The sequence below is a fragment of the Alosa pseudoharengus genome, unplaced genomic scaffold (assembly GCF_046254945.1).
Source record: "Alosa pseudoharengus isolate Yale_2024_CS ecotype anadromous, Long Island Sound unplaced genomic scaffold, YU_APseudo_1.1 YU_APseudo_1.1_scf_15, whole genome shotgun sequence".
Lineage (NCBI taxonomy): Eukaryota > Metazoa > Chordata > Actinopteri > Clupeiformes > Clupeidae > Alosa > Alosa pseudoharengus.
The window spans coordinates 38,362,563-38,375,435 of record NW_027468620.1 but is presented as its reverse complement, the minus strand read 5'-3'; the positions used below and the strand labels follow the sequence as shown (position 1 = coordinate 38,375,435).

General features: G+C 35.7%; 1 long non-coding RNA gene across 2 annotated transcripts; it reads right to left on the bottom strand.

The window, feature by feature from the left end:
- Positions 1 to 1,070: 1,070 nt before the first annotated feature.
- Positions 1,071 to 4,025, bottom strand: LOC143124681 (uncharacterized). Of its 2 annotated transcripts, XR_012987062.1 has the most exons (4): positions 3,806 to 4,025; positions 3,256 to 3,530; positions 1,772 to 1,907; positions 1,071 to 1,193 (listed from the first exon to the last, which is right to left on the bottom strand). It is a non-coding gene; the product is annotated as an uncharacterized LOC143124681 (long non-coding RNA). The 2 variants fall into 2 exon arrangements; XR_012987061.1 differs by lacking the exon at positions 3,806 to 4,025 and having other exon boundaries at positions 3,256 to 3,725.
- Positions 4,026 to 12,873: the final 8,848 nt, after the last annotated feature.

Here is a 12,873-nt window from a genome sequence, read left to right as displayed (position 1 = left end):
TCCAACTTACGCCAACGTCTCTTTTGAGCCTCTGAACGACGGCCTTTCCTTGGCATGTTTCAAAATGCTATAATCTTTGCTTAATATAGTCTACTGGTCAAGTTAAGTCTAATATTGGTTGTACAAATTATTGCTTATCAGATTATACAATAAAACTTACTGTTCTACTCACAGGTTACTTAATCTGAGTATATAAAACAGTTAGATGAGATCAAATGTTAATAAACTCAATATACAAACACTAGTATTTATTTCAGTGGTTTATTACAATAATTAGTGGGCCCAAAAATGAAATGTTGCTAAGCAAAGAATTAAAACGAATTGATTAGAATATGCTTGACACCCAATAAATAACAAGCTGGCTGTCAAAAGTACAAAATTACAATTTTCACCTTCACACACAATATTTACCTCAGTTTAATTATTAAATTATGAAACTATCCTCAATTTTATCTTAATGCGTATTTTGTTTATCAATGGCAATTCTGAATATGGCACTGGAACTGATAGGTAGAGGTAACACTTGATGACACTGATGAAGAATGAGAGGAAGCTCTTGAGATGATCAGTTTTATGCAGAACTAGGATGGAATCTCAAAAAGTCCTCACACAGCCCAGGTTCAGTCTTGCAGCACAGGCCAGGTCTAAAAGTAGGTATAACAGCAAAAACAACTTTGACAGGTATTATTGAAATATATAAACGTTTCACAGGTATGTATAATTCACAGTAATAGTTCTGTATGTGAATAGTTCACAATTCACAACAGTTATGTTCTGTTGGTTCAGAGTCTCAATATGATTCAGAGCAGTATTCAGTGTGTGTAGCCAGGTATGTATGATCAGAAAGTGGTCAATTCTTGTCGGTAATATGTTTGCAGGTATGTGTATGAGTGGGATTCAGAGTCTCAATATGATATGATTCAAAGTGCGTTTCAATCTCAAAAGAGTTCAAAGGAGTCAAAGGATTCAAAGGAGTCAAAGGATTCAAAGGAGTCAAGAGTATATTATGTGCAGTCAGATATGTTCTCAGGAAGTGTTAGGTTCTTGTCGTAGATATGTTTGCAGGTAGGAGTTAGTGGGATATGAGTGCCGTGCAGTGCAGTGCAGTGTAGTGCAGGGTGCTGCAGACGATGACCGGCAGCGTCACAAGTGACACGCAGACACCACTTTGACAGGGCTGGTCTGGAACAAGCCTAAAAGGCAAACAAAAAAGAAAAAAAAAACACACGTTACACACTTCCAAAAATAAGCAGCAACACACATGGCAACATTGCTGCTTTCTTGGTTCTATAAATTTTAATGATAGGTTGGTTTTAATGACGTAGGATGAATTAAGCGAAGGGAGCAAAGAAAACTAATACAAAATTCAGCTGTATATTATACTGTTCAGGACCAGACTTTGTAGGCAGCTGCACATTAGATTGTCTGTAGTCACCCTTAGATTTACTGTATGTGATGGTTAATTGTTAAAGAAAAAGTTTGGACACATTTGTAGTTGTCGATGCCGATATGGTAGGCACTTAAGAATATGGAGGACTGAGCGTTCTGACATCAAGACAAGCAACCTGCAAATCAACTAGTTTAACTAGCTTGCTAGTTCTGTCATTCAAATTGCCTCCATAGGTTACAATAGGCCTACACCAAATCAGTGAAGTAGCTATTTTTCTTCCCCATCAAGTAAAACACAATTTACATGTTTGTGTAAGCAAAAAAAAAAGTGTAAGCAAGCAGCATAGCTGGTCTAGCAGTAAAAAATAATAAAAAGACATACCTTAAAAGTCTGCAGCACAGCAAGGGAAGACAGGATGGGAGATGGGAGTCTTGAGATGCAGTGTTTTTGTGGCAAAGACTGCCGCAGCACAAGGGAAGGTGGAGATGGAGGAAGTCTTTAAAAAGACAATTGCTTTCTGTTTTGAATAAAGACAATTGTGTGAAACCGTAACCACTGCTATAACATTACAATGCAACACAATTATGTTAAATTAACAAAATGCAGCACAACCTCTCATCTGTGTGACCAAGTAGTACCTTTAGGTTAAATAGCATAACATGTACTCGACACAAATATTAGGGGCACACTTAGAAATAAGTCTGTAACATTCTAATCAGAAAAGAATTGGGCCAGTATGTTGATAGGCTATGAATTTCTAGATGTCTTATTTTTCCGCCACCATAAAGTTAGAAAATATGTGATAGCATTGGATTAGGGTAGATTTTTGTGTTTTATCATCCTGTTGTCCATTGCCCATATGCCTATGGAGGTTCATATTACGGGCATGTTGGCCAAATCTAGCCGGCCTTAGGTAACGTTAACGTCCTAGCTAGTTCAAGGCATACTGTCAAACGCTTCCGTGCGTTAACGTTAACCCTTTCATTTCGGTCGCGGTTTTGCGTTGTGGCCCTGACCTTTCTGTGTTGCCGCAGTGTTATAGCATAAACTATTGATAGTTTCCAAATGTCAAGACTTCACGAGTCAACTATACTACTACCTGACCAACTGTGGGGCATAGTTCATAGACGTTGTTTTTCACAACACATACGTCGAATAAAAGTGATAATGAATGTCACAGAACGTACATGTCTAGTTAAAGTAGCGCTAGATAATAGCTAGTTCTAGACCTGTTAGTTGGCACGTTAGCTGCCAAACTTCATTCCAAGACAACGTAACGTTAGCGAGCAATGTAGGCTACAGTTAGCTAGTCTACGTTTCCATAATTTCCGAATGGCAGACTTCACCAGTCAACTATAACGTTAGCTAGCAGCTACTAACGTTACCCGACCAATTGTCGGACATAATTCATAGACGTTGTTTATGTAATAATGAATGTCACACAAAGTACATGTCTATTTAAAGTAAATAATAGCTAGGCATAACGTTAGCTAGCCACGTTAGCAGCCAAACTTTACCTCAGATAGCGAGCAATGTAACTTATAGAAGTCCTAACTACGTTTCGATAATTTCCAAATGACAGACGTTGAGTCAGCTAACGCTATGGTAACGTTAACGTTACTACCCTACCAATTGTCGGAAACAATTCCTAAACATTGTTTTTGACAACATATACGTCGAATAAAAGTGATATGATTAGAGTAATAAACGTGGTCGTTAAAGTTAACGGTAACGTTAGTGCTAGCTCGAAAGTTAACGTTAGCTAGTCCAGCGTACCAGGCTCATTTAAACTATGGATACAAAGAACGCTGTTAACTTTACTAAAATACCTGTGTATTTGTTAACGTTAAGAGAATAAAACTTACGTTTGTGATAATGTGAAAAGTCACAGTAAGTTCAGGGCGAAGTTTTTGAAGGCTCCAATCTTGATAGAGGCGACGAGACACTCAGTCAGCTCAGATAGCAGTAGCAGCTACGACAAGAATGAAGCTGGTGCTGGAGTAGACGAGGGATTCCGAGGCAAGCTGTCAAGCGCGAGACTGAGCGACGTCATTGACTGAAGAGCATGGGTAGGTTTGGTCAGAGAATCTGGTTTGGTCAAGTCAGGTCACTTAATGCACAACAGAGTTGATCCAAAGTGCTTTAAAATAAAGAAAATAGTAAAAAAAAAAAAAACAACAACAATGATGATATCAATATTAATCAGATGAAAATAAAGTAAAATAAAATAAAACAATTGTCAGCAATCAAAATGATAGTTTAAATAGACAAAAAGAAAATAATATAGCCCTAGTGTATTGGCCTAAACTAGGCCAATATAGGCCTACAATCATATCAAATTGAAGGCTGGGCAGTTAAAATAAACGAGGAACATTATCAGAGAATATTGTATTTTGAATATTGTTATAGGCTTACTTATGAAAGTGTTGTTTAAGAGTTGTAGGGGTAGATTATACGACATTATCTGACTTCATCAAGCCGTCTACAGCCGCCAGATGGACTCAGTCAGAGTTCATCTTGAATGCGCCTATTGACACTATGTTCCAACAAGCAGTAGACAAAAATGAAATAGGAAAATATCAAATTATGATTCAGCATGTTATTTCAAACGACTATCTTCTACCATTTCTACATTACCAGTCCTACAATTTCTTTTTCCCCTTTATATTTCACTCAAAATCCTGCAGATGGTGTGTATAAATTGAAGTTTCTTTCTTGAAATTCTTTTAATTTTACCTTAATTTTACGACAGTAAACCAGGTATTCCTAAATCACCTATTTAGCTATAGCGTTGTGCATGAGCAGATATTCCATCTGATTTAAGTCTGGTTTAAGACTTAGATGTGGCTAACTCGGGTTAGTGAAATAGCTTTAGCCTCATGTTAAAGTTGACACTAATTCTAACAAGGCTTAATCATGTTAGTTGTTATATTGGTTGCTAGGTTGTCATTGTGAAAATGGTTCCTAGGCTTTTGCTACGGTACTTTAGGTGGTTGCTAGGTTGTTGCTAGGGCACTTATGGTGGTTGCTATGCTGGTTGCCAGGTTAATCTCATTGGTTGCTAGGTAGTAACTGTGGAAGTGGTTGATTGGCTGTTGCTAGGGTATTTGACATGGTTTATAGGCTGTTGTAAGTTATGGTGGTTGCTATGCTGGTTGCAAGGTTAATCTAATTGGTTGCTAGGTTGTAACTGTATAAGTGGTTGCTAGGCTGTTGCTAGGATATTTGACATGGTTGCTAGGCTGTTGCTAGGGTACTTGAGGTGGTTGCTAGGCTGTTGCTAGGGTAGTTTTGGTGGTTAGTATGATGGTTGCTAGGTAAATCTCATTGGTTGCTAGGTTATAACTGTGGAAGTGGTTGCTAAACTGTTGCTAGGGTATTTGACATGCTGTTGCTAGGGTACATGAGGTGGTTGCTAGGCTGTTGCTAGGTTAGTTGTGGTGGTTGCTATGCTGTTTGCTAGGTTAAACTCATTGGTTGCTATGTTGGTTGCTAGGTTGTAACTGTGGAAGTGGTTGCTAGGCTGTTGCTAGGGTATTTGACATGGTTGCTAGGCTGTTGCTAGGGTTCTTTAAGTGGTTGCTAGGCTGTTGCTAGGTTAGTTGTGGTGGTTGCTATGCTGGTTGCTAGGTTAAACTCATTGGTTGCTATGTTGATTGCTAGGTTGTAACTGTGGAAGTGGTTGCTAGGCTGTTGCCTGGGTATTTGACATGGTTGCTAGGCTGTTGGTAGTGTTCTTTAAGTGGTTGCTAGGCTGTTGCTAGGTTAGTTGTGGTGGTTGCTATGCTGGTTGCTAGGTTAAACTCATTCGTTGCTATGTTGGTTGCTAGGTTGTAACTGTGGAAGTGGTTGCTAGGCTGTTGCTAGGGTATTTGACATGGTTGCTAGGCTGTTGCTAGGGTTCTTTAAGTGGTTGCTAGGCTGTTGCTAGGTTAGTTGTGGTGGTTGCTATGCTGGTTGCTAGGTTAAACTAATTGGTTGCTATGTTGATTGCTAGGTTGTAACTGTGGAAGTGGTTGCTAGGCTGTTGCCTGGGTATTTGACATGGTTGCTAGGCTGTTGGTAGTGTTCTTTAAGTGGTTGCTAGGCTGTTGCTAGGTTAGTTGTGGTGGTTGCTATGCTGGTTGCTAGGTTAAACTCATTCGTTGCTATGTTGGTTGCTAGGTTGTAACTGTGGAAGTGGTTGCTAGGCTGTTGCTAGGGTATTTGACATGGTTGCTATGTTGTTGCTAGGGTACATGATGTGGTTGCTAGGCTGTAGCTAGGTTAGTTGTGGTGGTTGCTATGATGGTTGCTAGGTTAAACTCATTGGTTGCTATTTTAGTTGCTAGGTTGTAACTGTGGAAGTGGTTGCAAGGCTGTTGCTAGGGTACTTGAGGTGGTTGCTATATTGGTTGCTAGGTAGATGAGGTTTAATATAGTTGGAATGACTGGGCAGTTAAATAGGTGGATAGTTTAAAAGGTTAGATGAGGAGGTTTAATATAGTTGGAATGACTGAACAGTTAAATAGGTGGATAGTTTAAATGGTTAAATTATTTAATAGGGAATTATTGTAGTGAGGACTTTTATTTTGAAACAGTTGTGGACAGAGGAAACAGTTGAACAGAATGTGTAGTCTTAATAGAATGATACTGTATGCTTAAAGCCTGAGAAACTGACAGTTGAACAGGTGGCCTGGCCACCTGGCAGAACATTCTAATTGCTGTGATGTCATAGAGGGCAATGTTAAGTCAATGGGGAAATTTTGATCGTTTTTAATTAATAGTTTAAAAAGTATAAAAGTTACAAAGTTGAAAAATACAAAGCCCACATGTCCTAATTAAGACCTACGCGTCAATGTTTGAATGAAGTTTCTACGTTAAACGGTTGAAGCTGCATTAACTGCGTTAGAAGAAGAGGAATAATAAGAACTAGAAAAGCATTTCCTGAAGGAAATACAGTGCATGAAAATGCAAAAATATGATGAGTTCATATGGTTAAATTATTTGCTTGGTAGATAAGGTTTAATATAGTTGGAATGACTGAACAGTTAAATAGGTTGATAATTAAAATGGTTAAATTATTTAGGCAGATAGTTGACGATAACTAACAGTTGGAATGGCTCCAATGTTTGCTAGTAGTTATGCTAACTATGTTAAAGATAATAATGTTAACCAAGTAACTATGCTAACTAGCATGTTAACAATGTTCAAATGTTAACTATGCTAACCATATGACTTAGCTAACCTAGCTAATCATTTTTATTAGTTATGATAACTATGCTAATTAACATGCTAACATGCTAATTATGTTAACCATGTGACTTAGCTAACTTCGCTAATTATTTTTAATAGTTATGCTAACTATGCTAACTAGCATGCTAACATGTTAGCATGTTAACTATGCTAACCATGTGACTTAGCTAACTTAGCTAATCATTTTTAGCAGTTTTACAAAAAATGCTAACTAGCATGCTAACATGTTAGCATGCTAACTATGCTAACCATGAGACTTAGCTAACTTAGCTATTCATTTTTAGCAGTTTTGCAAAAAATGCTAACTAGCATGCTAAAATGTTAGCATGCTAACTATGCTAACCATGTGACTTAGCTAACTTAGCTAATCATTTTTAGCAGTTTTATAAAAAATGCTAACTAGCATGCTAACATGTTAGCATGCTAACTATGCTAACCATGTGACTTAGCTAACTTAGCTAATCATTTTTAGCAGTTTTATAAAAAATGCTAACTAGCATGCTAACATGTTAGCATGCTAACTATGCTAACCATGTGACTTAGCTAACTTAGCTAATTATTTTTAGCAGTTTTGCTAAAAATGCTAACTAGCATGCTAACATGCTAGCATGCTAACTATGCTAACCATGTGACTTAGCTAACTTACCTGATCATTTTTAGCAGTTTTGTAAAAAATGCTAACTAGCATGCTAACATGTTAGCATGCTAACTATGCTAACCACATGACTTAGCTAACTTAGCTAATCATTTTTAGCAGTTTTACTAAAAATGCTAACTAGCATGCTAACATGCTAGCATGCTAACTATGCTAACCATATGACTTAGCTAACTTAGCTAATCATTTTTTGCAGTTTTACTAAAAATGCTAACTAGCATGCTAACATGCTAGCATGCTAACTATGCTAACCATGTGACTTAGCTAACCAAGTTACTTAGCTAACTTAGCTAACTAGCTACAGTGGGTAGGAGTCATAGGTGATGACAAGTAACAGTTACAATGGCTGAACAGTTAAAAAGTTCAGCAGTTTAAAGGGTTAAATTGTTTAACAGTGAAATATTGTAGTGAGGACTTTTATTTTGAAACAGTTTTTGGCAGAGGAAGCAGTTGAATAGGGTGTGTAGTCTTAATAGGGCCAGTTTGTATGCTTAAAGCCTGAGAATGGCAGTTGGGCCAGCTGGCCTGGCCACCTGCCACAAGATTCTAATTGCGATGATGTCATAAAGGGCAATGTTAAGTCAATGGGGATTTTTTAAAAGTTAATAATTAATAGTTTAAAAAGTATAAAAGTTACAAAGTTGAAAAATACATAGCCCCTATGACACAAGTAAGACCTACGTAACAAAGTTTGAATGAAGTTTCTACGTTAAACGGTTGAAGCTGCATTAAACGCGTTAGAAGAAGAAGTATAATAAGAACTAGAAAAGCATTTCCTGAAGGAAATACAGTGCATGAAAATGCAAAAAATATGATGTAAAATATCATACAGAGTAAAAACAAACTATATTGGTTGCTAGGTAGATGAGGTTTAATATAGTTGGAGTGACTGAACAGTTAAATAGGTGGATAGTTTATATGGTTAAATGATTTGCTTGGAAGATAAGGTTTAATATAGTTGGAATGATTGAACGGTTAAATAGGTGGACAATACTTAACTTAGTTAACTTAGCTAATGCATTTTTAGTAGTTAGCAATGCTAACATGCTAACTATGCTAACCATGTGACTTAGCTAACTTAGCTAATCATTTTTAGCAGTTTTGTAAAAAATGCTAACTAGCATGCTAACATGCTAGCATGCTAACTATGCTAACCATTTTACTTAGCTAACTTAGCTAATCATTTTTAATAGTTTTGCTAAAAATGCTAACTAGCATGCTAACATGTTAGCATGCTAACTATGCTAACCATGTGACTTAGCTAACTTAGCTAATCATTTTTAGCAGTTTTGTAAAAAATGCTAACTAGCATGCTAACATGCTAGCATGCTAACTATGCTAACCATATGACTTAGCTAACTTAGCTAATCATTTTTAGCAGTTTTGTAAAAAATGCTAACTAGCATGCTAACATGCTAGCATGCTAACATGCTAGCATGCTAACTATGGTAACCATGCTAACTAGCTACAGTGGGTAGGAGTCATAGTTGATGACAAGTAACAGTTACAATGGCTGAACAGTTAAAAAGTTCAGTAGTTTAAAGGGTTAAATTGTTTAACAGTGAAATATTGTAGTGAGGACTTTTATTTTGAAACAGTTTTTGGCAGAGGAAGCAGTTGGACAGGATGTGTAGTCTTAATAGGGCCAGTTTGTATGCTTAAAGCCTGAGACTGGCAGTTGATGCAGCTGGCCCGAACACCTGCCATAGGATTCTAATTGCTTAACGGCCGTATTGTGATGTCATAATCATAATGTTAAGTCAATGGGGAAATTTTGATTAGTTTTTAATTAATAGTTTAAAAAGTATAAAAGTTACAAAGTTGAAAAATACAAAGCTCACATGTCCTAAGTAAGACCTACGTAACATAGTTTGAATGAAGTTTCTACGTTAAACGGTTGAAGCTGCATTAGCTGCGTTAGAAGAATAATAATAATAATAATAATAACTAGAAAAGCATTTCCTGAAGGAAATACAGTGCATGAAAATGCAAAAAATATGATGTAAAATATCATACAGAGTAAAAACAAACTATATTGGTTGCTAGGTAGATGAGGTTTAATATAGTTGGAGTGACTGAACAGTTAAATAGGTGGATAGTTTATATGGTTAAATGATTTGCTTGGAAGATAAGGTTTAATAAAGTTGGAATGATTGAACGGTTAAATAGGTGGACAATACTTAACTTAGTTAACTTAGCTAATGCATTTTTAATAGTTAGCAATGCTAACATGCTAACTATGTTAACCATGTGACTTAGCTAATCTAGCTAATCATTTTTAGCAGTTTTGCTAACTAGCATGCTAACATGTTAGCATGCTAACTATGCTAACCATGTGACTTAGCTAACTTAGCTAATCATGTTTAGCAGTTTTGTAAAAAATGCTAACTAGCATGCTAACATGCTAGCATGCTAACTATGCTAACCATATGACTTAGCTAACTTAGCTAATCATTTTTAGCAGTTTTGTAAAAAATGTTAACTAGCATGCTAACATGTTAGCATGCTAACTATGCTAACCATGTGACTTAGCTAACTTAGCTAATCATTTTTAGCAGTTTTGTAAAAAAATGCTAACTAGCATGCTAACATGCTAACTATGCTAACCATGTGACTTAGCTAACTTAGCTAATCATGTTTAGCAGTTTTGTAAAAAATGCTAACTAGCATGCTAACATGTTAGCATGCTAACTATGCTAACCATGTGACTTAGCTAACTTAGCTAATCATTTTTAGCAGTTTTGTAAAAAATGCTAACTAGCATGCTAACATGCTAGCATGCTAACTATGCTAACCATATGACTTAGCTAACTTAGCTAATCATTTTTAGCAGTTTTGTAAAAAATGTTAACTAGCATGCTAACATGTTAGCATGCTAACTATGCTAACCATGTGACTTAGCTAACTTAGCTAATCATTTTTAGCAGTTTTGTAAAAAATGCTAACTAGCATGCTAACATGTTAGCATGCTAACTATGCTAACCATGTGACTTAGCTAACTTAGCTAATCATTTTTAGCAGTTTTGTAAAAAATGCTAACTAGCATGCTAACATGCTAGCATGCTAACATGCTAGCATGCTAACTATGCTAACCATGCTAACTAGCTACAGTGGGTAGGAGTCATAGTTGATGACAAGTAACAGTTACAATGGCTGAACAGTTAAAAAGTTCAGTAGTTTAAAGGGTTAAATTGTTTAACAGTGAAATATTGTAGTGAGGACTTTTATTTTGAAACAGTTTTTGGCAGAGGAAGCAGTTGAACAGGATGTGTAGTCTTAATAGGGCCAGTTTGTATGCTTAAAGCCTGAGACTGGCAGTTGAAACAGGTGGCCCGAACACCTGCCATAGGATTCTAATTGCTTAACGGCCGTATTGTGATGTCATAATCATAATGTTAAGTCAATGGGGAAATTTTGATTAGTTTTTAATTAATAGTTTAAAAAGTATAAAAGTTACAAAGTTGAAAAATACAAAGCTCACATGTCCTAATTAAGACCTACGTAACATAGTTTGAATGAAGTTTCTACGTTAAACGGTTGAAGCTGCATTAAGTGCGTTAGAAGAATAATAATAATAATAATAATAATAATAATAAAATGCCTTGGAATAACAGTACAGTGCATTTTCATGCACTGTAATAATAATAAAATGCCTTGGAATAACAGTACAGTGCATTTTCATGCACTGTAATAATAATAATAAAATGCCTTGGAATAACAGTACAGTGCATTTTCATGCACTGTAATAATAAAATGCCTTGGAATAACAGTACAGTGCATTTTCATGCACTGTAATAATAACTAGAAAAGCATTTCCTGAAGGAAATACAGTGCATGAAAATGCAAAAAATATGATGTAAAATATCATACAGAGTAAAAACAAACTATATTGGTTGCTAGGTAGATGAGGTTTAATATAGTTGGAGTGACTGAACAGTTAAATAGGTGGATAGTTTATATGGTTAAATGATTTGCTTGGTAGATAAGGTTTAATATAGTTGGAATGATTGAACGGTTAAATAGGTGGATAATACTTAACTTAGTTAACTTAGCTAATGCATTTTTAGTAGTTAGCAATACTAACATGCTAACTATGTTAACCATGTGACTTAGCTAATCTAGCTAATCATTTTTAGCAGTTTTGCTAACTATGCTAACTAGCATGTTAACATGCTAGCATGCTAACTATGCTAACCATTTTACTTAGCTAACTTAGCTAATCATTTTTAACAGTTTTGCTAAAAATGCTAACTAGCATGCTAACATGTTAGCATGCTAACTATGCTAACCATGTGACTTAGCTAACTTAGCTAATCATTTTTAGCAGTTTTGTAAAAAATGCTAACTAGCATGCTAACATGCTAGCATGCTAACTATGCTAACCATATGACTTAGCTAACTTAGCTAATCATTTTTAGCAGTTTTGTAAAAAATGCTAACTAGCATGCTAACATGCTAGCATGCTAACATGCTAGCATGCTAACTATGGTAACCATGCTAACTAGCTACAGTGGGTAGGAGTCATAGTTGATGACAAGTAACAGTTACAATGGCTGAACAGTTAAAAAGTTCAGTAGTTTAAAGGGTTAAATTGTTTAACAGTGAAATATTGTAGTGAGGACTTTTATTTTGAAACAGTTTTTGGCAGAGGAAGCAGTTGGACAGGATGTGTAGTCTTAATAGGGCCAGTTTGTATGCTTAAAGCCTGAGACTGGCAGTTGATGCAGCTGGCCCGAACACCTGCCATAGGATTCTAATTGCTTAACGGCCGTATTGTGATGTCATAATCATAATGTTAAGTCAATGGGGAAATTTTGATTAGTTTTTAATTAATAGTTTAAAAAGTATAAAAGTTACAAAGTTGAAAAATACAAAGCTCACATGTCCTAAGTAAGACCTACGTAACATAGTTTGAATGAAGTTTCTACGTTAAACGGTTGAAGCTGCATTAGCTGCGTTAGAAGAAGAATAATAATAATAATAATAATAACTAGAAAAGCATTTCCTGAAGGAAATACAGTGCATGAAAATGCAAAAAATATATACTATATAAACTATATTGGTTGCTAGGTAGATGAGGTTTAATATAGTTGGAGTGACTGAACAGTTAAATAGGTGGATAGTTTATATGGTTAAATGATTTGCTTGGAAGATAAGGTTTAATATAGTTGGAATGATTGAACGGTTAAATAGGTGGACAATACTTAACTTAGTTAACTTAGCTAATGCATTTTTAGTAGTTAGCAATGCTAACATGCTAACTATGTTAACCATGTGACTTAGCTAATCTAGCTAATCATTTTGCTAACATGTTAACATGCTAACTATGCTAACCATGTGACTTAGCTAACTTAGCTAATCATTTTTAGCAGTTTTGCAAAAAATGCTAACTAGCATGCTAACATGTTAGCATGCTAACTATGCTAACCATGTGACTTAGCTAACTTAGCTAATCATTTTTAGCAGTTTTATAAAAAATGCTAACTAGCATGCTAACATGTTAGCATGCTAACTATGCTAACCATGTGACTTAGCTAACTTAGCTGATCATTTTTAGCAGTTTTGTAAAAAATGCTAACTAGCATGCTAACAT